At 46.9% G+C, this 27,517-nt stretch overlaps 1 protein-coding gene and 1 pseudogene across 1 annotated transcript in view; both read right to left on the bottom strand.

The window, feature by feature from the left end:
- LOC142590696 (uncharacterized) overlaps window positions 1–27,517 on the bottom strand; it is a 512,892-nt gene that overhangs the window by 398,557 nt on the left and 86,818 nt on the right. The window lies entirely within an intron of this gene.
- Window positions 26,875–27,052, bottom strand: LOC142591788 (U2 spliceosomal RNA; annotated as a pseudogene).

Consider the following 27,517-nt stretch of genomic DNA (forward strand, 5'->3'; position numbering starts at 1 on the left):
ACATATGTTGTGTGCCTATATGTAGGTTTCTCCTTTTTCTGCCTCTGTGCAACATTTTAGTTGACGGCGGCATTTGTACTGTATTTTTGTTCCTGATACATGCCTATGATATTTGTTTTGCCTGGCTATGTAATCTCAAGTTTCAATCACTGATGTGAGTCAGACGTTTGCAAGTGTATGGCGGTCCTCAAGAGAAATAGGGCCATATGTTTTTCTCGAAAAAAAAACCTACATTTCATCTACCACTATATTCTCTTTCTATCATGTTTTTTTAAAATAAATACTTGGATGAATAGGTAGCCAATTTTTGGGCAATTGTGGGTGAGGCGTGTCACATATCTAGGCTTACGTTTTGGTAGCGACTCCACTATTTCCCCATGTTGCACTAGTCACTTTGGCTGACACACTGGATTGGTATGCATAAGTCTTGGCACCGATAGCGAAGCTTGAGTCACTGCGTTTTAAGCATGAGAAGAAAGGGGAATAACCGAGGGGCCCAATTTTTATTAATCGTAGGATGAAAAGCCAACAAACAAAGACACCAAGGACAACATAGGGGAAGAAGCTTGTACTTACTAATCATATTAAAGAAAAGATAAATTTATGGCAACGATAGTGGCGGAAAAACCAACTTGCCGCAGGTGGGGAACGGTCCCACGTCTTCTAATTACGCGTACGTGGCTCTAACCAATTGAGCTACCGCGGTGCCGTCTCCCCATCTACTTTCATGGGTACTTATGTGTTACTACTACAACTAACCTTGGGAGTGTTAGCCAGCCCCACCACTCACAATCCTTGGTGGCGGATGTGAAACAACCATTCTGCTGCAGGCGCAGGTGGATAGAAGTCCCTTCTATCAGGAAACCCATCGCTAGTGCAGCTGTAGCTTATAGAGTAACAATATGGCGAACAGGCAGCTTTAAGGGCACATGTGCGAAATACATGCCCCTGCCTTTCTAGTGTGCGGAGGAGCACAATAACTTTTCATTTGTGCACACACACTGTTTTCCTAAGGCCCAAATAGACGTTTTGCGCCCTTCATGTATTGAATGGCGCCAAAAAGGACAGACATCTTTCCGATAGAACAGCCCTTTCGCGTGGCCTCTGTTCTCTGTTATCCCAATGGTGTTGCGGTGCAATCCTGCAAACCACGCTTGTCGTACGCGTTGCCCGTTTACGTCTATTTTGAGCCGCTGCATTCCTGAACAATGGCTGACCAAGTAGATCTAACCGAAGTATGACTTGCTCACCTATCTCAAGTTTTCTGAAACTAAAGACTGTCGCTATATTGATGTCGTTATATACCACGTCAGCCAATATCTCAACATCGTTCGTGCATTCCGCTTGAGATGAAACTCGGCTGTCGCCAGTCAGACTGTGCGCACCCTGTTGTAGCGCCACCCTGTGAACCTAGGCGACTCGAGCAGTGGCAACTCAGTGGCGCGCATCACCGCAGGCCGACGGAAGCCGCGCTCAGACATCCTGAGCAGCGGCGCGCCACAAAAGTTAACTGTGCGCACACCATAAATCGCAGGGCGCGAACTGCCTTTTTTAGCGACTGCTCGCTCCTCTTGCTGCGCTGCGAGGTCAATGTTTTGCTTCCCTGCTTCCTTATCTTCACGCGTCATCTCATGCTGCGACTTTCCGTCTGTGTGTTACTTCCCCCGGGCCGCCGACCAGTCCGCCCAGCCCAGCGAATCTCACGCTTTCTATTTCCCATAGACTTGGCCAGCTACTGAACAGGTCTGTTTTGTTGTTTAGCGTCGTCTTAGGACGTGCTGCGAATGACGGACGCCGTTGGTGTGCCGATTACCAAAAACGAGATTCTTCGGCGCTCCTCGGCGCCCGTCGTCTGCTGTGCCGAAATTCCTGGTCGGCAGTCGGGTCACGTGCCTGCTGTTCTCCCCATCCGACTGGCTTGGTTCCCGACAGACGGCCTACGGACGGGTGAGCCCGGGGGCTGGGCTCAGCCGGTCGGTCATTCCCGATGATTAACTGCGACCGAACTGATCGGCCGTGACGACTTCATCGCCTGCATCCCCTCGGCACGCGGCATCCGCGCCCTTTGTTGTCGTTACGAGCCCGCAAAATGTTCCGTGCAACTATTCAGAATCTTGGCCAGAGTGACCACGGTTGCTGCTGGTTCCGACAGGAAGCATAAAGCCGTCACATACTTCTGCTGCGCTGAGGATTGCAAATGTGCTCGCAGCAATCGGATGCCTTACAGGGAGGCCGGATTAAAAAACGAGGACCGACACCTCTGGTGTATAGTGTCGCACAAAGCTTATTTAGCAGTGTTAGTACTGCAGAGAAACAGATTCATGGGTTGACGAAGACATGCGTTAAAAAAGATTCCTTACTCTGCCCTTCAACTCAAGCACGGCGTATCTTTCAAGCAAAACCGAACCACAGAAGGAGTTTTCTTCATCCTAATGGCTTAATTACCTTCAGGTCAGTCGCTCAGGTCCGCCAGCAGCAGACGCATGGACTACGCGACTGTGACATATAGGCTTAACCTCGGCGGAACGCGACTGGCATGGGCTCAAACTGTTTGTACGGATGGTGAGGGTTGGAGTTTATGCAGCGAACAACGCAACTCCGCTTGCCATCCCCCATCACTAGCCCTTCAACAGGGACTGCAAATTGTCGTGGCCGCAACTTCACACGCGAAGCACTAGCTCACGATCACGGACTCATCCGGGCTCTCCTCGCTGTCGTCTGCATGATACCGGCACGCTGACTGGGACTCCCCTGACTTTATGCGCAATGTTGCCTGTAACTGAGGAGCAGGTAAGGCTAGGTGTTCGACGCAATTTATTCGATTCATTTGTGACAAATCTGTGCAACTCTCAAACCTGATTTTTTGAAGACATGACATGAGTGTGTGGATGAACGTATCCAGCGAAGTTCATCGACATCCCTGGATATCAAAAGATCGCCGGAGTTGCCCTTGAAGGATTGTGTAGTAATGGTAAGAAACAAACATAAAAATACGAGGGAAATTGTAAAAGCAAGCTTAATTGCAAAAGAACGGCTGCGCGTGTGAAGATTTTCACTAGTTTGATCCGGTGTAAGTACCATGTCTGTCTCAAGTAAAATTAAGTTAATAGCGCACGTCCTGTCGTCTTTCTTGACCGTGTCGATTCAGCGCTATGACTTCGACTGATGCAAGAAATCAACTAGCCCAATAAAATCTGCACTTTTGGTCTGTTTTTGGTGGAATGCGTATGTCAGTTAAGGTGTCATTAGAAACAATAGGGCGCATATGTATTTTTTTTTATTAAAACATCACCCGTCTTGCGAACAACAAAAAGCTTGTTCATTGCAAAACCATTGCGTCAATCCCCGAATCAATGCAACATGATAAGCAGGGCAAGCAACGTACATAACTAGAGAAAACAAAACGCGATCGTATCATCCGATCACAGCAAACATTTGCTCAAAAGCTGCCCCGCCCACTTCATGAGAGAGGGGCTGCGTCGCCTTGTTTCACTGAGCCCCGCAGTGCAAGCGCACCAAGCCTCTCTCGTCCGGAGGCACTGTTCCGGCTCATTAATTATTTACTCTCCACCTCCAGCGTAAAGAGTGGGCGCCGGGCTCGCCTTGCACGTCACCTTTGAATGGCGCTTATTACTCATTCTCGAGCTTGATGATTAGTAAACTGATTAATGAAGGTGGCATGGCGCGTATGTCTGCGCGAGACGCGTCTCTCGGCACGCGCATCTTCGTAAGGACATGGATGGCGTTTTAGATTTCTTGTGCAATTTCGTATTTCGGGCTTTCATTTGGTCACTGAGGTAGGCCTCGGCATGAAAGGTGTGAGCCTCTCTTCGTTAATATCCGTCACCAAATATTCCGTCATTGCTTCGGGGTCTATTCATTATCGCTTAAGGCGGACCCCCAGAACAGCCAGAAAGCAGCGGTGGTCATTTTAGAAAAAAGTAAAGAACACATCGCTCTCTGGTTGCGTGAAATATTTTGTCATCCCTGTTTTCTTACCTGCGTTTCTTTTTTCATCTTTGTTGATTGTGCCGGGGCTTCCTCCTCTTTCCTCCCTAGAGGTCGTTACTCACGGCAGAAATGAGGTTTGTTAGTGGAACATTTCAGGCTGTACACGTCAGCTGTTGATTTACTGAAGTAAGGGAGCCGGCCTGCACTTTCAGTGAGTGGAGAATCACAAAGTCTATGCCTGCTAAAGGTCGATTTATGGCCCGCTTTTGAAATAAGTCAGCGTGTACAACGCAAACAGTTATTGCAAATATTGAGCGATCTTACAATTGGGTGCTGCCTCTCGCTTTAGCCCAAAGAACTTGGTTTTTGACGCTCTCCGAAGCCATCGTCAAATAATGAAGTATGAACCTAATAAACATTTGTTAATTTTATATTTGCTATGTTGTGAAAAAATTTGCAGTTTCACCGGGAAGTCGAGCCGATTGCGAAGGTGAATCAGTAGACGGCTGTACGAAGTAAAGATAGCAGTTTTATCGGCGGTATAAACTTGTAAACATTCGCTTACTAACAAAATTAGCAATGATAGAATACGTAAACGGGACTCAACAAGGACGTAGAAAGAAACAGACACCCAGAGACAGCACTGTCTTTGGACGTCTGCTTCGTTCTACGTCCTTGTTCAGTCGCGCTTACACATTCTACGATGGATTCCAACCAACTAGCCTACCAACGTGTTTTAACTAAATTAACCAGCACGGTGTCACGTCCGCAAAGGTAAACATGAACACATCTCGCTCGATGAGCGTGGAAACTCGCTATCAAATTTTGGAACTGAGGAATCGCTGCTGCAGCAAGCGAATTGACCTTCATGAATATTTCCTTTCAACGCAAATAAAACGTCCAAATCACAGCGCCTGCACAGCTACCGGCATTACACGCACTCTGCAAACATAGCAGATTGCTCTGAAGATGAGGCCTGCGCGTGTGCGCACTTTGGCCACGTCGCAGATCGGTTTCAAGGCACACGAGTGCCGGCAATGCGTCCCTACAGCGTCCGGCAAAGGCGTGTGCTTCGGCGTCCGCGATTCGCGTGACCAAAGCCGTAGTAGACATCGCGGTTGTCTCCACTCCGTACGGAGTGGCGGGCGGAGGACATCGACGCCCCGATGCCGCCTCCAGAGAAGAACGCCCTCCTGCCTCGGATTACCACCCTGCCTCGCGCACGACAGAGAGAGGGAAGACATCCGGGCCACGTTCCTCGTTCGTGCACGCGAGGTTGAATCGCGTTCGCCGGCTCACCCTCACACGCTTTCCCTCATGCTTAACCTCACGGTGACGCCGGCGGAAGGCATGCGCCTGGAGTGTCCATATATTTGCTATCGCAATAAAACAAAAGGAAGGGCCTTGTTAATCCACTGCCGCCGCTATGTTGATCCCACATGCGTCCATATCTTTTTTTTTGTAAACGACGTCACACATATAGCATGCACGGTCGCCTTTCAACCCGGGCGCTGATAAAACAATCAAAGGAATTTTGCGCTAAGAAAGGCCTTCGAAGCAGTGATGTTGGCGGTCCACTAAGAAACACGTTACGTACCACATGCCACCCGCACTTAATAGAGCTCCTATGGCAACAAGTGTACTCTACCATGCAATCACTACCCACAGCGTGAGAGAAAATAAAGTGTGTAGGCCAGAGCGGTTAACGAGATTGGTTGTGCGTCAGGATACTTTGCACGGAGCGATGTGGTAAAGGCATAAATTATAAGGGGAAAAGAAGAGAACAGTAGATAAGTCTGTCTGCACTAGTCTTAAAATCAGGCCCAACGCTTATACAAAACAGACTATTCCTTTTACAGCAGTTCGGGCCAACGTCGGGCTGTTACCAGGTTCCAAGAATTCAGGTTCGAATAAGGCATCTGCGGTCAATCTTGTCAAACATAGAACCAACGAGTTGTTCTTGTGCATGGAAACGACGACCATTGCTCAGAACGTGTGCTGTCGTGTCTTCGCACCGACAAACATCGCATTGCGAACCTCTGGCTATTATGATATGTTAATAGTGGGGTACAGTTAAAGAGACTCCTAGCCATAGGTGAAAAATGAGACCAACCTACTGTCGTGGGAAGCCGTGTGGAAGGCGGAGCTTTAGTATAGGATCCAGCCTACGAAGACGCTGATTTGTAATGTTTGTCAAAATCCGCTGTGTGAACGGTCACCAAATTCGTATGTTCAAAAACATAATAATAATAATATTTGGGGTTTTACGTGCCAAAACCACTTTCTGATTATGAGGCACGCCGTAGTGGAGGACTCCGGACATTTTGACCACCTGGGGTTCTTTAACGTGCACCTAAATCTAAGCACACGGGTGTTTTCGCATTTCGCCCCCAACGAAATGCGGCCGCCGTGGCCGGGATTCGATCCCGCGAACTCGTGCTCAGCAGCCCAACACCATAGCCACTGAGCAACCACGGCGGGTTGTTCAAAAACAAAATCGCAACCATCACGGCCACGTCGAGTGCCAGCATTGGCATGGTGATTTGCAACGATGCCTTAGCAACCATTGAACGACGACGCCATGTCATCTTTTTTTTTTTGCTGCCCGTTGGTAAAATTCTCTGGCGCTTACGGCAATTCATTCGCGAGGTCCACGGTGCAATGCAGAACGCAAACTCTGGAGGGGGGCTGGCTTCGAATCGGATATGGAGCTTTTCTGCGGTGTTTGCTGATTCATGAACTGAAGTGCTGCAAGCAGAGCTGCAAGTTCGGCGGCTGTCGTTGATGTCAAATGTGATGTCCTGAATTTTATCTCAATAAATTTTCCTGGGGTAAACTCTGCAGCCGCTGAACTAGAGCATGACCTTTACAGGAAAACAAAAAAAAACAGCCATTTAACACAGCACTTCACGAAAGGTATAATAAATATTCTAACTTACTAGGAAAACTACTCAAACAGGCTAAAACGACGTATTATGAAAATGAAATTAAGTCTGCAGGTAATGATGTCAGAAAGCATTGGAAAGTATTAAACACTTTTTAGGTCGGTCGAATCATAATTCCGAAATAACTATGATACAATCGGGGGATCTTCTCCTTGATAATCCCTTGGACATTGCAAACTCCTTCTTTAATTCCTTCTGTGCAGATAACGAAGAGTGCGAAGATTCATTGAGCGAGACTTACCCCGTGTGCCCCATAGCTTTTTCCTTCATCCCGCAACACTTGAAAACATAGTCACAGTCATTTCCAGTCTAAAAAATAGAGGATCTGGTCTCGATAACTTCAGCCCATCTCTCATAAAAACGATAGCTTACCTAATATCTGAAATATTCTGTCACATAGTCAACCTTATCTTTAAAACAGGAATCTATCCAAGTTCTTTGAAAAAAGTCAAAATAATCCCTGTTTTCAAGAAGGGAGATAAGCGTCTAACATCTAACTACCGCCCTATAGCTATACTTTCATTCTTCAGTAAAATTATCTAAAACTAATTGTAACACGCTTATCAAGCTATTTATCCAAATTTTGCATCCTATCACCAAATCAATTTGGGTTTCGGGAAGGTTACTCAACTTATTTGGTATTAATATTTCTAACAGACAAGATTCGGTAGGCAATTGACACTGGAAATTTCGCTGGCGCATTATTTATTGACCTTTCTAAAGCACTCGATTCACTTGTTCATAACATCCTTTTTGCTAAATTAGACTCAATTGGTATAACTGGCCGGGCACTGCAATTACTACGTAACTATTTGAAAGATAGAGAATACACTGTATCAATCTCCAGCACTTACTCGCACCCTAAGATAACTAACATTGGTGTGCCACAAGGATCTATATTAGGGCCTCTTGTTTTTAATATACATTAATGACCTCCCAAAGAGCCTAAAGTCCCCTGACTGTATCCTTTACGCTGACGACACTACCATCTTCTCCTCAGACAAAAGTCTTGATTCATTGATGTGTAAGCTTAATCGTGACGCGGCAGATATTGCAACCTGGTGCCAACTAAACAGACTACACATTAATACTGCGAAATCTAACTTCGTCATCTTCGTCATCTTCTCAGCTAAACAAAAACATATCTCAGTGTATCCATCGCCCAGCTTTGCTTCCAGTGTACTTTGTCCTACTGATAGTGCACTGTTTCTTGTCGTCCTATGAGATAAACACCTAAAATTTGACGAGCATGTCAAATTTTAGGCAAAGAAGGCAGCATATAGAATTAGAAAAACAATTAAAGTTCGCAATTTCTTTATTATGACGACACTCTTCTCCCTCTACTACGCTTTTATTCACACGCATATTAATTATTGCATATCATCATGGGGAAAGACGTATCCGACACATTTATCTCTGCTAGAGCATACCCAAGATCAAGCAACTCGCATCATTACACGTAGCAGCTACACATCAGAAGTATCTCCATTGCTCAGATCTAACGGCATTTTATCGTTACAGAAGCTAAATAAACACTCACTTGGAATACTTGTTTATAAATCTGTTAATGGAAAGCTCCCGTTCCTTATAATTACTACCAGCCAGTATTCATATTCCACCTGCAAAAAAAGCTGTAGGAAACCCAGTTCCTTATTTTATTTGTTGCAAGATCCATCGTTGAACCGCGCAACTGTACTTAAGAAGGTGGCGTGAGGGGAGGATCGGTCGCACTTTTATTTATACTTTCATTCAGCGTGCAGTTACACTAGGCCACGTTAAAACAATTTTGGTATAGCGTAAAACCACAATATAAGTATGAGGCACGCCGCAGTAGGGTGACTTCAGGCCAATTTCGACCACCTGCGATTCTATAACGTAAACCTAAATCTAAATAGAGGAAAGATTTGTGCGTTTCGCCCCCAATATTATGCGACCGTCGCTACCGGGATACGAACCCGCGGCCTCGTGCTTATCAGGGCAACACCATAGCCAAGGTAGATTGCTGTGAAAACGACATGTTGTATTAAAACTAAGAAGCAGAATAGAACAAATGCCCGACTTGCTTCTATAGAAACGTCATATATATATATATATATATATATATATATATATATATATATATATATATATATATATATATATATATATATATATATATATATACACGCTCCGACAAACGTTGGTTCAAGTGCAGGTGAGCCGTAGTCGATATATAAACGGACACATGACCTCCGCTCCTTCCGGGCAGCTTTTCTGTCTCGCTTCACAAGGGGCGTCTATCTTCCTTTACGGCAACGCTGCTTTGCCGGCCCAGGAGGGGGGGTCCACGGCTGCGCCGCCACTACTGCGCCATTCCTGTCGCAGACAAATTGAAAAATGGCCCGTGTACACGCCGACACATTCCGCCTCTCAAGCGTTCAGAGCCCGTTGTCTCGCCTCCCGCCCGTTGCCCCTAGACAACACAAATCCCCGCACTTCCATCAGTCCACAAAAGGCGCAAAAATGTGGCAGCGTCATGCGGAAGCTCGGCGGTAAGCCCGACTGCCGAAACGGGACCATTTTGCCTCCGAAACAGCTTGGGCGGCATTGCACGCGGGCTAGGGGTCACAGCTGGCGCAGGCCATTCACTGTTTTGCTATCGCTACCTCACTGTGTTCCTCGAGTGTTCCGAACCGGCGTTGATTGCTTTTGCTTCTGCCTCTCCCCCCTTTATTTTTTATTCTTACCCGACAGAAACTTTCTGCAGCGCGCAATACGTCTTCGCGGAAGCAGACTATAGGGAAAGGCGAACAGGTTGCCCCAAAACGCTACCGACAGCAATACCTCTCCTCGTTTCTCTCTGCAGTACGGTAAGAGAGAAATATTTAATAATGCTGCCAGTTGCGATGCGGGAGAAGTGCGCCAAAGTGGCTGCGGGCATGTCCGACCTTTGGTGGCGCGCGTGTTGCGCCTATGCCAGCCAGTGCGGAGAGCGCCATTCCCTGCGAGACAGGGCGTGTTCTGGCAGGGTGTGGCAGCTACGGATCTTGATAAAGATTTATGCACTCGCGACAAGCTAGCTCAACGAGGGTCATCAAACTGGAAGAGGAAAAGGAAATCAAGGACTACTGCAATAGATTTTCTTCTCCGAAAACGTTGTCTTTCTAATGCAGCATAAATAAGATCGCATATTCGAATTCGCCCCCGAAAAAGCTACACTGGCTGAGCGGTTTCCGTTCCGCCCCGCGCTAGCATGTATCTTTGGCATCTTTTTTTTCATATTGCAACATTGTCCTGCATAGAAAACGCGACTATTGATTGCAGTTGCATGGTGAGCACGCAGAAAAAGCACAAAAAAATGAAGAAACAACAGAACCATAAGAAGTATGCGTAAATCTCTTTAGAACATTACGGGAAAGATATGGCTTGCGGTATGGCACGGCATCGCAGGGTCATTCCCAGTGAGCCAAATATATGTCCACGGCATTATGAGAGCCTCTGCCAGTGATCTCCACTTGCATCTGAATGGTGGCAGCTGTTTGCACTCCATGTACGACCATTGCCTTGGTGAAATACTCCGCAGCTGTTAGACAATGAGTACTAGTTCAGCGATTCATGAGAGACAAAGTGCGAAAAAACGCGCTAGGGATGCCTATTCCTGTTCCGGCCAATGAGCACATTTTTGAAGATCGATGTGCCCCTTCAGTACTTTAGAATCACCGGCTCCAAAAATTTTTTTTTGCTGAGTTCAACCGCTACATTCCCGAAAAGGTGTAGTGGCTTAGCAGAGCATTGAAACTTAGGATATCGTATGCAGAAAGACCGTGTTCTACCTCCATTCCACACCAGCAGCTTTTGCGATGACTGGTAAAATATTACTCAGCATTTTATACATAGACTTAAGTAAAAAAAGTAGGCTTAAGTGAGGATTACAGGTGTCTCAAGGCGACACGAAACGATAAACGAGATGATGCGCTACTCCTGCATTAATTACGCATGTAGGCGCAACCGTTTCCCCACTACTGCCTACGACGACTTCACGAGCTGATCACGGTGCACTGGGCATCGCACAAACAAATTAGGCGGAACCTGCCTGTATACGGGATCTGTTCAAGATAAGCACAGCATTATGGGGCAGTTGGTGCTTTGCGGAATGTATGCGTACCAAACTGCAAATATTTGCATCTCTCTGCTGGTAGCCCCACGCGCGCACATATATACATGCAGGTTGTCTCACATATCTGGAGCCAAAGTCTGAAACGAGAAACGCACTCAGGACGCGAGTTGAATCGAATTCATAATGTTGGCACTCGCCTAGAGTTACTAAAGCTATTCTTTATTTTCCCCTTAACTAACGGATTAGTTATGTTTATTTAATCAAGTTTTTAAGTATTGGTTGCAGACCGCAAGTGCTATACGCACAGTTATAGAGCCACCTTGAGATTCCTCTCAACAAATTGTTTCCAACACCATAAATTTCTAGAATAGCAGCTTGGGCTTGTTGGTTTTCCATCCTACTATAACACCGCAAAATGTAGACAAGAGACGAGACAAGAAGACAGGTGTCTTCTTGTCTCGTCTCTTGTCTACATTTTGCGCTGTTACTAGCAGGACCATAAATCTAACGTGGTATTTTTTTTCCTGTTCCAAAGAAAGCCCGCGAAATATTAAAAAAAATACCATGTGACGCAGCTTTTCCGCACTGTTATTCTGCCGCTATCAAGCGCCTGATGGATGACCAAGGTCGGCTGCAGCTGGACTGGCCCGCGACAGCGCGTTATGCCTGGAGTAGGTATCTGGCTATGCGGTTCTTAACGCATGACGGTGCAAATGCATGCAGCTGGCCTAGCGTTGCCAACCTTATTCATCCGTCACATTACAATACCAGGGAGCAGGGAGCTTTACTGTGTTGTGTCCGGGCTTCAAATGCAGCGGCATGTGGATACCCGAGCGCCAACGCCATGATGATGATCGCTGCGCGAAGAACACCCCATAACACATTCTTTTCACATTAGTGCTCTAAAATTACTCACTTCAGATGCTGCACTTGGCATCAACATGTCATTAAATTTACATTTCTGGCAGGTGTGACAAAAAATGTCATTCAGGAACTTTAGGTTGAATGTCATTTTTTGCGCCCGTGTGGCACATCTATAAAGGGAGCGTAAATTATACTTATTTACCTAAGTGCGCTGTTAGCCCAGGAGGCATTCAGTAAAAGACAGTACGATGTCAGTGGTTAAAGCAAGTACAATAAATTGACACAAAAGCAAATAGGAACAAGAACAAGTAATAATCGCAGCAAGACAAAGGACATCAGACACAGAAAAGTATTTGTCTCACCTTATAAGCAAGAGCTACGAAATCGGAGGGGAGAAATTCACTGATCATTATGATACTCCCTAATACGAAATTTGAGCAGCTCTATACATGTTTCCATTTCGCAATATATTGGTTAACGTGGAAAATATATCTCATGCTGCACAATGCAATCGACTCGTGCGGCACGTTGCAAACGAATAGAAATGTGGTGCAACTGTCTCGCTAATCGGGAGATTGCGAGCCAACGTGTGGTTGACGTCTGGGCGCAATTCACAGCCACCGTGGCAGACAGACTTGGCAGACGACGTGCGCTACTATGGCGCCATCTCGTAGCCATAATCGCCGCACTATGCTTTCCATCTCACGCTTTCGGCATACCCTCCTTCTCTAGTTTCCTCCTTCCGTATTTCATCCTTCGCTGTGCTCGTTCGCTGGTTTCCGCTGATGCTCCCCGCAGGAGTGGCCGCCTAAGAGCTGTGCTCTAAATCTAGACGAAAATTTAATCAAACACACAAAACAAACTGCAATTACACGAGTACACAGTTTCCGATTGAGTAAAACATGCCAATAGCGGTGTTTTAAAAGTGTAGCGGCAGCAGCATCGGCGTCGTACGAGAGATGACGTAGACGCTCGCGTATACACGAGGCACGAGCGGCTGGCACGCTCCGGCACGGGCTAGCGTTCCGAAAGAGATTATTATTAAAAGAATGCTACGCTAAGCGATCGACTGTCGGTTCTTCCTCTCCTGCGAGAGCCCGAGACTTGACCGGTCCCCGTGGTCGCTCGTCGCCACAGTTTGGTGACTCCGGACGTGAAACTTCCATACGCTCCTGTGGTAGAGACGACCATGGACCAGACCAACGCTATAAGAGCTCAAGGCCAGAACGCTTCTGAGGAAGGCGGTGAGCCCTCTTGTTCCGCCATCGCTGTCCGCCTCCCACAGCACTGGGACCAGCATCCCTCGGCGTGGTTTCTTCAGGCCGAAACGCAATTTCAAGTCGCTGGTATCCGCTCTCAAGCCTCGAAGTTCCATTACGCCGTCGCAGCGCTCTCGCCCGCCGCCATTGACGAGGTAGCAGATTTGTTGAGCTCCCCATTGTCTGCCGCCGCCTATGACGATCTCAAGGCAGCACTGCTACAGCGCACAGCAGCTTCACAACGTTCTCGCATCCTGCAGCTTCTGTCCGCTGAAGAACTCGGCGACCGACGCCCTAGTCAACTTCTTCGCCGAATGAGCCAGCTGCTCGGAAATAACGCGAGATCCATCGACGACACACTGTTGCGCGAATTGTTTTTGCAACGACTCCCGGCTAACGTGCAGATGGTCCTGGCGACAGCCTCTACCATGGACCTTACCGGACTTGCCGTTTTGGCCGACAAAGTCATGGAAGTAGCCACGCCAACCATCGCAGCCATGTCACCGTCTCCGGGTGACAATACAACCGCTCTGCAAACTCTTCTCTGCTCTTCCGCAGTGCAATCTCCGCTCGACTCTTTGTGTGAGCGCCTGGAACGCATCACCTCTGGAGCGGAACATCGCCGCGCGTCTCGTAGCCCACGCAGCCGTAGTTCCAGCAGATCAAGTCGCACGGGCACCCAAAATGAAACATCAACTTCAACGCCTGGCGTTTGCTACTATCACCGCCGTTTTGGAAACGACGCTCGTCACTGTCGGCGTCACTGCGCTTGGCAGGGCAACAGGCCGGCCGACCTCTAACGGCGACGAGTGGTCCGGCCCAGCACACAAGCCGCCTTTTCTACGTGACGGACAGAGTTACGGGTCAACGATTCTTAGTCGACACAGGTGCTGACATCAGCATTCTTCCCGCAAAGCACTCCGACCGAAAAGCGACACCTGTCTCGTTTTTGCAAGCCGTCAACGCCACCAGGATTCCAGTTTTCTCGTCACGCTCCGTAATGCTAAACCTTGGCCTTCGACGAGCGTTCCGCTGGATTTTCCTGGGTGCAGACGTCCGTCATGCAGTCATTGGAGCAGACTTTTTGCATAACTACAGACTTCTTGTGGACATCCAACGACGCCGTCTCATCGACTCCGTGACCCAGTTATCCGTTCCCGGCGTCCCATCATCAGGCACATCGCCCATAGCGCCTATTTCTGCCATGTTGGACGAACCTTTCGCAGCGTTCCTACGCGAGTTTCCCACTCTGACGCGCCTGCCGGACTGGAAGTAACTAGTGCAACATGACGTGTGCCATCACATCGTCACCTCCGACTCACCGGTCTATTTCCGAACCCGGCGTTTGTCCCCGGAGAAACTCAAGATCGCTCGAGCGGAGTTCGAACACATGCTGCAGCTTGGCATCATCCGCCCTTCCTCCAGTAAACGGGCATCACCAGTTCGCATGGTGCCTAAGAAGACGGGAGACTGGCGACCATGCGGCGACTACCGGGCACTAAACAACGTCACAGTTCCTGATCGCTACCCTCTACCGAACATTCAGGACTTCACGGTAGCGTTGCACGGTGCGACTATCTTTTCTAAGATCGATCTCGTTCGTGCCTACCATCAACTACCGGTCGCTGAAGAAGACATTCCCAAGACCGCCATCACCACACTCTTCGGTCTTTTCGAATTTCTCCGCATGCCTTTTGGTTTATGGAACGCGGGCCAATCCTTTCAGCGTTTCATCGATTCCGTCACCCGAGGTTTGCCTTTCGTTTCTGCATACATTGACGACCTTCTCGTCGCAAGCTCTTCGGCAGAACAACATCTTCACCGCTTGCGGTTGTTTTCACGCCTTGCCAATAAAGGAATTGTCATCAACGCCGCCAAGAGTGAATTCGTTCAAACCGAACTCGAGTTCCTCGGTCATATCGTCGACGCTAACGGCATTAGACCTCTGGCGTCCAAGATTCGCGTCATCGAAAACCTTCCCCGACCGACCACACTAACCGGGCTTAGCCAGTTTCTCGGATTCGTCAATTTCAACCGCCGATTCATTCCCGAGGGCGCACGACTTATGGCTCCGCTAGACGCTCTCCTTGTAAACAAACGCAAACAAGTGCTTCGGTGGACTGAAGAGGCCACCGCCGCTTTCACAAGAGTCAAGTCTGCCCTCGCCGACGCCACGCTGCTTAGACACCCAAAGCCAGACAGACCCACTGCCATCATGACCGGCGCTTTAAACACCGCCGTTGGTGCCGTTCTGCAGCAATTCATCGACAATGCGTGGCATCCACTCGCTTTTTTCTCCAAGAAGCTGAAGCCTGCGCAGTCCCGCTAAGCGTGTTCGGCCGTGAATTACTCGCTGTTTACGTGGCTATCAAGCATTTCCGCCATTTCCTCGAAGGCCGTGCATTCACTGTCTTCTCTGACCACAAGCCCCTTGTGCACGCAACGAATCGTTCGGCGTCCTGTTACTCGCCCCGCGAGATTCGACACCTTTCCTACATCTCCGGGTTTACAACAACGTTCCGCCACATCAAGGGCACTGAAAACGTTCCAGCTGACGTTCTGAGTCATGTCAATGTCGTTTCCACTTTGACATCGGAACCTTTCATCATCGAGGCCGACTTACTCGCCAGTCAACAGCGTGACAACACTGAACTTTGTACACTCCGGAATTCGTGAACGTCCCTGAAATCGGAAGACGTCGTTGTGACCCCAGATGGTGCGTTCGTCGTCTGGGACACTTCTAACGACACACCTAGACCATACGTCCCGGCATCCCTTGGCAGACGTCTATTCGAAACCGTGCACAACCTGTCGCACCCTGGCATACGCGCGACACAGAAGCTTCTTTCCAGTCATTTCGTTTGGCCTCGGCTAAACGCGCAAGTTCGCGGTTGGGTTTGCTGCTGTTTGTTGTGTCAACGTTCGAAGACGCAGCGTCACCCTATTCCGCCTGCCAAGTCTTTTCTTCCACCGGATGCTCGTTTTGACGCCGTACACCTGGACCTCGTCGGCCCTCTCCCACCTTCGAAAGGGTACTGGTACATACTGACATGCATCCACCGTTATACACGGTGGCCAGGAGCTACACCTATATCTGACATCTCAGCGCCCACTTTTGCAGCAGCTTTCGTGTCTACGTGGATCGCAAGGTTCGGCTGCCTATCCAAAATAATCACAGATCGCGGTCGACAGTTTGACTCAGCACTCTTCAACGAGCTACTCAAACTACTCGGAACGACACATTTTCGCACAAATGCTTACCATCCGCAGTCCAATGGACTAGTTGAACGTTTTCACCGGCATCTCAAGGCCTCCCTTATGGCACATGAATCGCCGGAAAGTGGGTTCTGCATTTGCCCCTCGTCTTACTTGGCATCAGAGCCGCACTCAAGAGCGACATAGGTTGCTCCTGTGCTCAGCTAGTTTACGGCACTCACCTACGCCTTCCGTGCTATTTCTTTGTCGCCACGCCCAAAACGCTTATGCCCTCACCTGCCGACTACGTTGCCGAACTGCAAGCTTTCTTCAGCCAGATACGCCCTGTGCCTACACGTTCACAAGAAGCTAGGTCCCCGTACGTTTCTCCCGCACTCACCTCCGATACCCACGTTTTCGTCCGTAACTGTGCCGTGCGGGAGCCTCTCCAGCCACACTACTCCGGACCATATTGTGTTCTAGAGCGTCGTCTGACGACGTTTGTTGTGAATGTCAACGGCTGATCAGACACGATTGTCCTGGAACGTCTCAAACCCGCCTACATCGAAGCACCCGCGCCCTCAGCTCCACTAGTATGCGATGCGACCCTGCTGCATGCTTCGCCGCCGCCTGCGCACGTGACACCCAAGACCAACGCCAAGACACGCCGCGTCACGTAGACTTTCCATCGTTCGTCGAACTTTCCTCCTCTCTAGGGGGGGGGGAGCCCTCTTTAGCGGAAGCAGCATCGGCGTCGCACGAGAGATAACGTAGACGCTCGCGTCTACACGAGGTACGAGCGGCTGGCACGCTTCGGCACGGGCTAGCGTTCCGAAAGAGATTAAAAAGAATGCTACGCTAAGCGATCGAGTGTCGGTTCTTCATCTCCTGCGAGAGCCCGAGACTTGAACGGTCTACGTGGTCGCTCGTCGCCACAAAAGAATAGAAATCTGACAGGGTATCTATGCTTTCCCGTAATGCATTCTACTCAATTGCCTATAAAACAAGCTGAGAGTTTTGATAATTCTATTGCTGTGATAGTTCCAAGTTTTGCAGAGTAAGCAGCTTTTGGAGCAGGAAAGGCAGACTAAATTTGTGAACGCCGTAGACCTTTTGGAATCAATCTTTTGCCGTGGTTACCAGGTGCACATTTCTAGCATAAAAACTTTTAGGTCTACTTTAATAAGTAGTGCCATGCTCTCCAACGAGAATGAATATTCAGGCAAATGTGCGAGAATAAACTTTTTTTAAGTAATAGAGAGAATGAAATTCCCTTGCTTCTTCATCTTTTTGTGGGGAGCCCACACTATGTTTATTCAGTCGCGCGACCTCATGCCTCCTCTTAATGTACCATGCACTTAAACGAAACGTTTCTATCATTAGTTAGAATGTCATTCAAGAAAACTTTTCCCGATGCTTGAGCGGCAGTACTTGAGACAAGAAGCAAACTGAAGCAAAAGCTTCAATATTGTAAGCTCACGTACGTTGGGTATATAGAATAGAATAGCTTTATTTCCCTCTACTTGATGGAGGAGGCTGCAAGTAAAAGCTGCTGCAGTAGAGGCAGCTTGACGAGGCCCGCAGCCCCCCTCCCCTCCAGAATATGCGGCAACAGCATACATGCGATCACATATGCATCACACATATAAATATCTATATATACACTCTCATGAACCCACATACTCGCATATGCACATGCACACCCATATCCATACAGACCCACTGGTGACTAAATCAAAAATACTTAGGGTAGCTTGTGTGGTTCTCGTGGTGAGTAGAAATGAAACAAGAAGACGCCGCTGAACATTGTACACACACGCATATATATATATATATATATATATATATATATATATATATATATATATATATATATGTATATATATGTATAGATATATATATATATATGTATATATATATATATATATATATATATATATGTATATACATGCATTCCTATACCCGTATATGCATACACACACGTATGCATACCTACATATATAAATACACATATACAGAAGCATATATACACACTTTACATACATACTAGCCGAGAGGATGTACACTTAACCAGAAATTTAAAAATCCTGCATATACAAGTCTCTCAGGTGTTGGGCCGTTATTTGGGTGATATCAACGCCTAGATTATTATATTTATTTAGAAGCATTGGCATTGTGTGTGACAGCTTTTCCCTTAAATAATTTGTTCTGGGTGTGACCACCCGCCATATCTCTTTATGACGGGTAACATAAAATTTGTCATTAAGTTCAAGGTTACAAAGTTCTCGTAGAAAGGAGCAGTTCTGTTTTACTTCCCGCCTAAATGCAGTTGTTAATTTGTACTGGTATAACTTTAACACAGAAATTATGTTTGCTGCCAGATATTTTTTTCGATGGTGAGCTTGAAATTCACCTCCTCCAGTGCACAAAATTTGCAGGTTTGGAGTGACTCCTGTCACCGGCAAAAGATGCCGAGAGTGAGTGGGGCTGTACTAATGCAGCTACAGCCAAATTAGAAAGACGCACTAAGCTTGAACAAGACACTCCCTCACCAGAACAGGAATTGGCCTCCATGGTGCAGTACTGGGCCAGTCCCTCCCAATTGACTCACTCAATTACCCAATAGCCCTCACTCCCCAGCAGCTGCGGAGTCCCTGACCAGGTGGTGGTCAGACCTGTAACGAAGCAGAGGGTGACAGGCCGCCAATGGAAATTGATCCTTCCAACGTTTAACACCCTAACCCTCTCGAGTGAAGCTAGCTAAGCAGGACTCTCTGAGGAACTATCAGACATTGTTTGGAATATAATTGGCCTTAGTGAGATTAGAAGAACTAGTGAGACTTTTACATTATTGAATAACAGACATGTGCTCTGCTATAGAAGCAGCCCGGATAAGAAGCAATACCGGGTAGCATTCCTAAACCATATGGACAGAGCGGGTAACGTTGACGACTTCTGCAGCATTAAGGAGAGGGTAGCTGTGCTCGTAATCAAACTTAATAAGACGTATAGATAAAAGGAAGTACAAGCCTACGCTCCTACTTCCATTCCCGATGATGAGGAAGTAGATCAGTTTCATGAAGATCTTGAATTAGCAAACTCGGTGTACTGCTGTAATGGGCGACTTCCATGCTGAAGTGGGGAAAAAGCAGGCTGGTGAACAAGCAATTGGCATCTACGGCGTCGATTCTATGAGCGCTAGAGGAGAGATACGGGTAGAATTCGTGGAAAGTAGTGAGCTTCGAATAGTGAGCACCTTTTTCAGGAAGCGTAGCAACAGAAAGGGGACCAGGAAACGCCCTAACGGTGAAACAAGAAAGTAAATTGACTACATACGTTCTGCTGATCGCAACATAATGCAGGATGTAAAAGTGAAAGGTAGGGTACAGTGCAGTGATCATAGATTAGTCAGTACTAGGATTCGTCAGAATTTAAAGAGCGAAAGAGAAAAATTGGCCAAGAAGAAAGAGCTCAACGTAAAGTCAGTAAGGTAAAAAGCAGACAAATTCAGGCCGGTAGTTGGGAACAAATTTGCACCCTTAGGACAGAGAGGTGGTCATCACATGGAACTAATTAATCAAACCGTAGCTAGGCTGCCTCCAGAGGTAAAAATTGATGTTGGAGGCAAGGCACGAAGGCAACCAGTAGGCAAGCTCTCCCAAGTAACAAAGGACCTAATAAAGAAATGACAAAGCAGTAAAAATGTCCAACTGAAGAGATAAGACAGAATTCGTGGAACTGTGAAAACTGATAAACAAGGCAAAAATAAGTGATATTCGAAACTAAAGCGTGTGAAAGACTGAAGAATGCAGAATAAATGGATGCAGCCTGAAATCTGTGAAACAAACTTGGCATAGGACAAGCCCAGATGTATGCACTGAGAGAAAAGCAGGGTAATATCATCAGTGATCCCACAGATAGAGTAAAAGAAGTGGAAGAGTTCCATACTGACATGTGCTATATACCCAGAGGAGTCAGGATACCTCCATTAGAAACAGTAATAAACAGGATACAGAAACTCCTACTGTAACTAACTATGACGTTAGAGGGTCTTGCAAGACATTAAACAGAGAAGAGCCTCACGAGAAGATGAAATAGCAGTCGATTTAATCAAAGGTGAAGGAGACAAAATGCTTGGAAAACTGGCGGCTCTTTACACGAAGAGTCTGCCGACTGCAAGGGTCCCAGAAAACTGGAAGAATGCAAAGATTATACTAATCCACAAAAGGGAGACGTTAATTAATTGAAAAATTATAGGTCCATTAGCTTACTGCAAGTATTATATAAAATATTTAAGAAAATAATCTCCCATAGAATAAAGGCCACACTGGACTTTGGTCTACCAAGGGAACAGGCCGCGTTCAGGAACGGATACTCTACAATGGATCACATCCATGTCATTAATCAGGTTATCGAGAAATCCGCAGAGTACAATAAGCCTCTCTATATGGCTTTCATAGATTACGAAAGGTCATTTGATTCAGAACAGATACCAGCAGTCATAGAGGCATTACGTAATCAAGGAATACAGAGTCCATACGTAAATACCTTGGAAAATATGCACAGAGGTTCTACAGCTACCTTAGTTTTACACAAGAAAAGCAGGAAGACACTTATAAAGAAAGGGGTCAGACAGGGAGACACAATCTCTCCAATGCTATTCACTTTGTGCTTGGAAGAAGTATTCGAGCTATTTAACTGGGAAGGCTTAGGAATAAGGATCGACGGCGAATATCTCAGCAACCTTCTGTTTGCCGATGACATTGTTCTAATGAGCAACAATGCAATGGAGTTACAACAAATGATTAAGGACCTTAACAGAGAGAGTGTAATAGTGGGATTGAAGATTAATATGCTGAAGAACAAAAATAATGATGCCATTTACCGGGTAAAGGAACAGGGGTTCAAGATAGCCAGTCAGCCGATAGAGTCTGTGAAGGAGTACGTTTACCTAGGCCAATTATTCACAGGGAACCCTGATCATGAGAAGTCCAAAAACAAGCAAGGGGCTGACAGATGGAATAGCACACTGTGGTATAAAGTTTGTAAACAGGGATATGGTGCCTCAGAAAGGCTGGCCTTTCTGAGGCACCATATCCTTCTTTACAAACCTGATCATGAGAAGGAAATTCATAGAAGAATAAGAATGGGTTGGATCGCATACGGGAGACATTGTCAGCGCCTGACTGAAAGCTTACCATTATTATTGAAAAGGAATGTCCGAAATCGATGCATTTTAGCAGTGTTGACCTATGGGGCAGAAAGTTCGAGACTCACAAAGAAGCTTGAGAACAAGTTAGGGACCGCGCAAAGAGCTATAAAACGAAGATTGCTAAGCATAACCTTAAGAGACAGAAAAAAAGTGGTTTGGATCAGAGAGAAAACGGGTATAGATAATATTTAAATTGACATCAAGAGCAACAAATGGAGCTGGGCAGGTGATGTAATGCGCCATTACATAACTGTAGGACAATTAGGGTTACAGAAGAGAAGGGAAACGCAGTCGAGGGCGGTAGAAGACTAGGTGGAGCGATGAAATTAGGAAGTTCGCGGGTGTTAGTTGAAATCGGTTGGCGCAGGACAGGGGTAATTGGAAATCGCAGGGAGAGGCCTTCGTCCTGCAGTGGATATAAAACAGGCTGATGATGATGCTGCTGCTGCTGATGGTGATATCTGAACGGGAGGGAACGGAAGGAAGGAGGCCAGATTTTTTATTATTCGTATCTTAAGAAACCAACAAACGAATATATCAAGGACAACCTAGGGGAAACTACTTGTACTCAGTAATTGAATTAATGAAATGGTTAATAATGCAAATGCATGTTGATCAAAAAACAACTGGCCGTAGGTGAGATGCGAAACCACTCTGTGCATTGCTTGCGCGATGATATTACCAATTGAGCTACAGCGGCACCGTTGTGCAGTCTAATATCTGGCATACATAACATTTACTACTACAAGTAACCGTGGGAGTGTTAGACACAACTATTCACGAACGTCCTTAAACATCACAGCTGCGCAAATCTTGTACAGTTCCTGCTCAGGGAGGTCCCGCATAGTTTTTGTAGAGTTCACTAAAGCGTTCAATCGCATGCAACATAAAGTAAAACTACATGAGAAATATCAATTAACATACCGGTCAAAATTTTTGAATAAGATGACTGGCGAGGAAGTGTTTGCATAACACGCAATTTTAGTAGCAACCTTTTGCCTCAGGTGTTCTCCGAGGCTTATTTTCTGGGCTCACATTTTATTTAATCTAAGTTACCAATATTTGTGTTATTATAGGTTTATAATTAGGATTACCTTCAGATGATTGTGTCAGCTATCACCACATTACCCTTATTAGTGATTACCTACAATTAGAACATTACCTGTATAAGCTTTCAGTGGAACATGCAATTTATTAGTATAAAGCTAATGAGATTCACTACCCTTTACATCAAATAGGCTGATACAGTTATTTCTTATATAGCATAGGCAATACAATCTTTCATGTACATCGGTGCTCACTGGAGCAGAAACCTATCATGGCATACAAATATTGACTCCACCGCGAATACAACACTTGGCTTAATTCGTCACGCCGTATTTCGTATTAAAGAGGACACGAAGCTGTTTGGGCATACCATGACATAGGACAAAAATTAGAATATTGTCACGTAGTGGTAACGTTGAAGAACACAGTAGCAAAACTGTGAACGACAGAACTAATTTTTATTGGGCGAACCTGTGCCCACAAAAACAGGATACATTTATAGCACAACGATAGCAGCGAACATGGTCGGCGATCGTTGAAAATCTCATCAGCGGCTCAAGCGCGTCGGCTTTTATACAGCAGTCGTCGAATGTTCCAGACTAATTGCTGGGACCCGCGTGTCTTCCACAAACTTCTACACCATACGCGTCACGCCATGAAATCAGATACCCCAAAGTTCGGCGACAGCAGACAGCGGATAGAAGCATCGATAGCATTCCAGAAACTTCCTATACATGCAGGCGCGTCCTGCGCTGTACGATAACATTTGTTAAGCGGTGAAACGGGGTCAACCGAGAAAGACCAACATGTACAAGTCAACAAGGCACGTCTGCCACTTCAATCCTGCTAACACGGTGTCCATGACGCGCTGAAACGTTGCAGGCGCCGAGCACAGTCAGAATGGCATGACCTTGAACTCGTAGAGGCCGTCTGGCGTTATGAAGGTGGTCTTTTCCCGATCTCTCTCGTCGACTTCTATTTGCCAGTAGCCAGACTTGAGGTCCATTGATGAAAAATATTTAGTGTTGCCGAGCTGATCCAATCCGTCATCTGTCCGTGGGAGGGGTATACGTGCTTCTTTGTGATCTTGCTCATTCGACGATAATCGATGCAGAAACATACCGTTCCATCCTTTTTCTTCGCCAAGACCACCGGAGATGCCCATGGGCTTTTCGACGGCTGGATAATGTCGTCGTGCAGCATTTCGTCAACTTGTTGCCTAATAGCTTCACGTTCTCGCGTCAAAACTCGGTAAGGGCTCTGGCGGAGCGGTCGAGCGCACTCTTCGGTTATTATGCGATGCTTTGCAACTGGTGTTTGTCGAATCCACAATGTCGTCGAAAAGCCGTCTTTGTAACGTCGGAGAAGACTTCTGATCGGTTGCTGCTTACTCATAGGAAAACTTGGGTTCACGTCGAAGTCAGGTTCTGTGACTATGCTCATCGGGGGAGATGCCGCAGAATCCGAGAGGACAAAGGCATTGCTGGTTCAACAATTTCCTCGATGTACGCGATTGTCGTGCTTTTGTGGATGTGCTTGAACTCTTGGCTGATGTTGGTTAGCATAAATTCCCTTTTCCCTCCGTGCAATGGAGCGAGCCCTCTTGCGACGCAAATTTCACGGTCGAGCAGTAGATGTTGGTCGCCCTCGATGACGGCTTCTACGTCAGCGGGTGTTTCGGTGCCGACGGAAACAATAATGCTGGAGCGAGGCGGGATGCTCACTTGATCTTCGAGCACACGCAAGGCGTGGTGACTACGAGAACTCTCCAGCAGTATCGCTTGATCCTCCGACAGCGTTATCGATTTAGACTTCAGGTCGATGACTGCGCCGTGTTGGTTGAGGAAGTCCATGCCGAGAATGACCTCTCGTGAACACTGAGGATAACGAAGGTGGCTGGGTAAGTCCGGTCATGAACGGTAATTCTTGCCGTGCACATTCCAGTCGGCGTAATGAGGTCTCCTCCTGGGGTCCGAGTATGGGCGCCTTCGCATGCAGTCTTAACTTTCTTCAACTGGACGGCGATGTGTCCACTCATGACGGAGTAATCGGCCCCTGTATCGACTAAGGCGGTGACTGCGTGGCCGTCGAGAAGCACGTCGAGATCGGTGGTTCTTTGCCTTGCGTTACAATTAGGTCTTGGTGCCGGCTCACGACTGCGTCGCGTTGGCCTGTGGCAGGTACGTGTCCTCGTCAGGTCGTCTGTCGTCTGCGTATTCTTTGCTTCCACACTTCGTCGGGATGGCGGTGTGTCGTTATGTCGTCGAGGTAGTTTCTTCGGCGTCTTTGTCGGGGGCGGAGGATATTCGTCAGTTCGACGAACAGCAACCGCACCTCCATCGGTTGCTGCTTTTAGTTTTCCGGATATGGGCTCGCAGAGCGGCCCCGGGCTGGGCCGGTGTATGGTCGGCGCTGCGGCGACAGGTAGAGGCGTGGTGACGGTGAACGGAGTAGAAAGGGGGTTAAACGAGGGGCGCGATTTTTATTAGTCATATCATAAGAAGCCAACAAACACTGACACCAAGGACAACATAAGGGAAATTACTTGTGCTTAATAAATTAAATAAAGAAATCGGGCCCCTCGGTTAACCCCCTTCTCCTTTATCACATAACGAAGGTCTCGAATCCGGCAACATTGATGCCTTCAGGTAGCATATGTGGGTTCATTGACCAGTTACCTTCACCCTAAAGGATCACGTTTTTGCGACGCCTGCGGGAAAAAAGACGTTCCACGTCCGCCGGCAAGGTCTGTGAGTGGTGGCGCTGGCTAACACTCCCAGGGTCCTACTAGGACACGCGCCCAAGAAAGTGGGTAGGGAAACGGCGCCGTGATAGCTCAATTGGTAGAGCATCGCACGCGAAGTGCGAAAGTTGTGGGTTCGGTACCCACCTGCGGTAAGTAGTTTTTTCATCCTCTTCAATTCCCAATAATTTATCGTTCCTTTATTTCATTTATTAAGCACAAGTAATTTCCCCTATGTTGTCCTTGGTGTCAGTGTTTGTTGGCTTCTTATGCTATGACTATATATATATATACATATATGTATATTATTTTTCTGTACCTATAGTTGCCCCTCTATGTATTTCTTCTTTGGGACCTCTAGGAACCACCAAAATTAAAATAAACAATGTTAAGGTGATATGTGCACACCTATTTAATAAGTTGAAACACGCAGTCAAAGCCGATCTTAGTTTACACCTAAATCTTTCATAAGAAAAATGTGAGGCCTGTTGCGTTTGCTCTGCAAAAGTGAGCGAGATAAGAATTCGACTTCTATATTTTTACGGCGAATGCAAGTTAGCCAAAGAAGGAAGTTGCGACAGTGTAAAAAAAAAAGACATATTTTCCCATGCGTTTCAAGACGCAGGATACCCCTTGTCGACACGCAATGAGAAATATCATTTTGCAATCAAGTGACAACAACGAGCTAAAAAGCAAATAATTGCATTGAGTAAAACAAACCTGGTGAATTAGGTGTCCTCCGACAGCAATTGATGCACGCACTTTCAGCGTCGTCCTTAACTATTGTTGTACGCACCCACAATAGTGCGCGGAGGTCTTTTCGACGCTGTTTGTGAAGACAAACGCCTCTATTTAACCTACCTGCTGTCACGGCGATGAAGATTGCAAAGGTAGAAAATGCGGTACTGCGAATCCCGGACAAAAGTCAGCGCCCTTCACTGTGTATAGGCGCGGCGTGCTGCGTCAAAGGGACACAGCAATATTATGCGGTGAGACCGCACAGAATGCTCAACTCTGCGCTTCAAATTGATGCAAAAGTTCAGTAAACACGCACACAAACACACAGACGCACACACGCACGCACACACACAGAATCAAGAAAAGAAAGCTAGCGGTAACCCTGTTTTAACCGTGTCGTATGATGGAAAGTCGAAGGTGACATAACACAGGGCTGAACCAGTGGAACAATGAACGGATATTGCCATGTCGGGAAGTTACTATATGTTGAATAATATTAACTGTTGCCTGCAGAATTGAAACGGAAGCACAGCGACGGGGTGAATTGCCATGCTATCATCGCATTTCCGCTTTCCTGAGCACATTATGAGATAAATTATTTGCAGAACATGAAATAATTAGCACGCGAGAAAGTGCAGGTAAAGCAGTATACATTGTTACTACTTCACTTAAATTTTCTTCAATAAAATGGTCTTAGTAAAGTGTGTTACCACTGTTGAGTACGATGCTTGGGCTCTGTTTATTCCGCAGGCACTGTGACGATAAGGGTTCTACAACAAAGCTGTATGTTGCCAGTTTATAGCTGATCAATGTCCGTAGACCAAAATCCGTGGACCGACCCCGAAGATAGTGCAATGCCGGGCCGACCGCCGGCGAAGGTGATGCACGCTGCAAGCACTGCGACAACTTATAAAAATAAAAATAATATTTTGGGCCCAAATACAACCCGCATCAGATATTAAGCTGATCGCAACAGATACTACAGTTCGACTCGCCAGGTCGTGTCCACGTTCGCACCGCCCTCTCTTTTACGGTGCTCCAATGGCTTGAGTCTCTCCTTTCCTGCTGTTCTTCCGCGGTGGCGGTCCCGTCAAAACCTCGCGTATGTCTAGTTTCCTCCGGCTCCACGGGGCGGCAGTCCCGTCGTCCACACGAATGTAATAAAAATCACGATAAATGAGTCCGTACCTATGTTCTTAATTCTGTGTCCCCTCTGTATCGTCCGCTAAACAGCTTCGCCGGTCATCCACCTTCACAGAATGAAATCGCTCATGATTTATTGTTCGTTCCCAGTTGAGTCAATTACTCAGGCTCTGTGTTATCTTCTGAAATACGAATGCCACCAAAGTACATATTAGAGCTTCAATATTTAAAAAGGGGCTAGCACACAACGGTATGGACAATGCCGTTAGTTGGATTCATTGCATAAATTCGCTCGTCTGGTGCTTATGGCCGTCCACGGGAGTC

The sequence above is a fragment of the Dermacentor variabilis genome, chromosome 8 (assembly GCF_050947875.1).
Source record: "Dermacentor variabilis isolate Ectoservices chromosome 8, ASM5094787v1, whole genome shotgun sequence".
NCBI lineage: Eukaryota > Metazoa > Arthropoda > Arachnida > Ixodida > Ixodidae > Dermacentor > Dermacentor variabilis.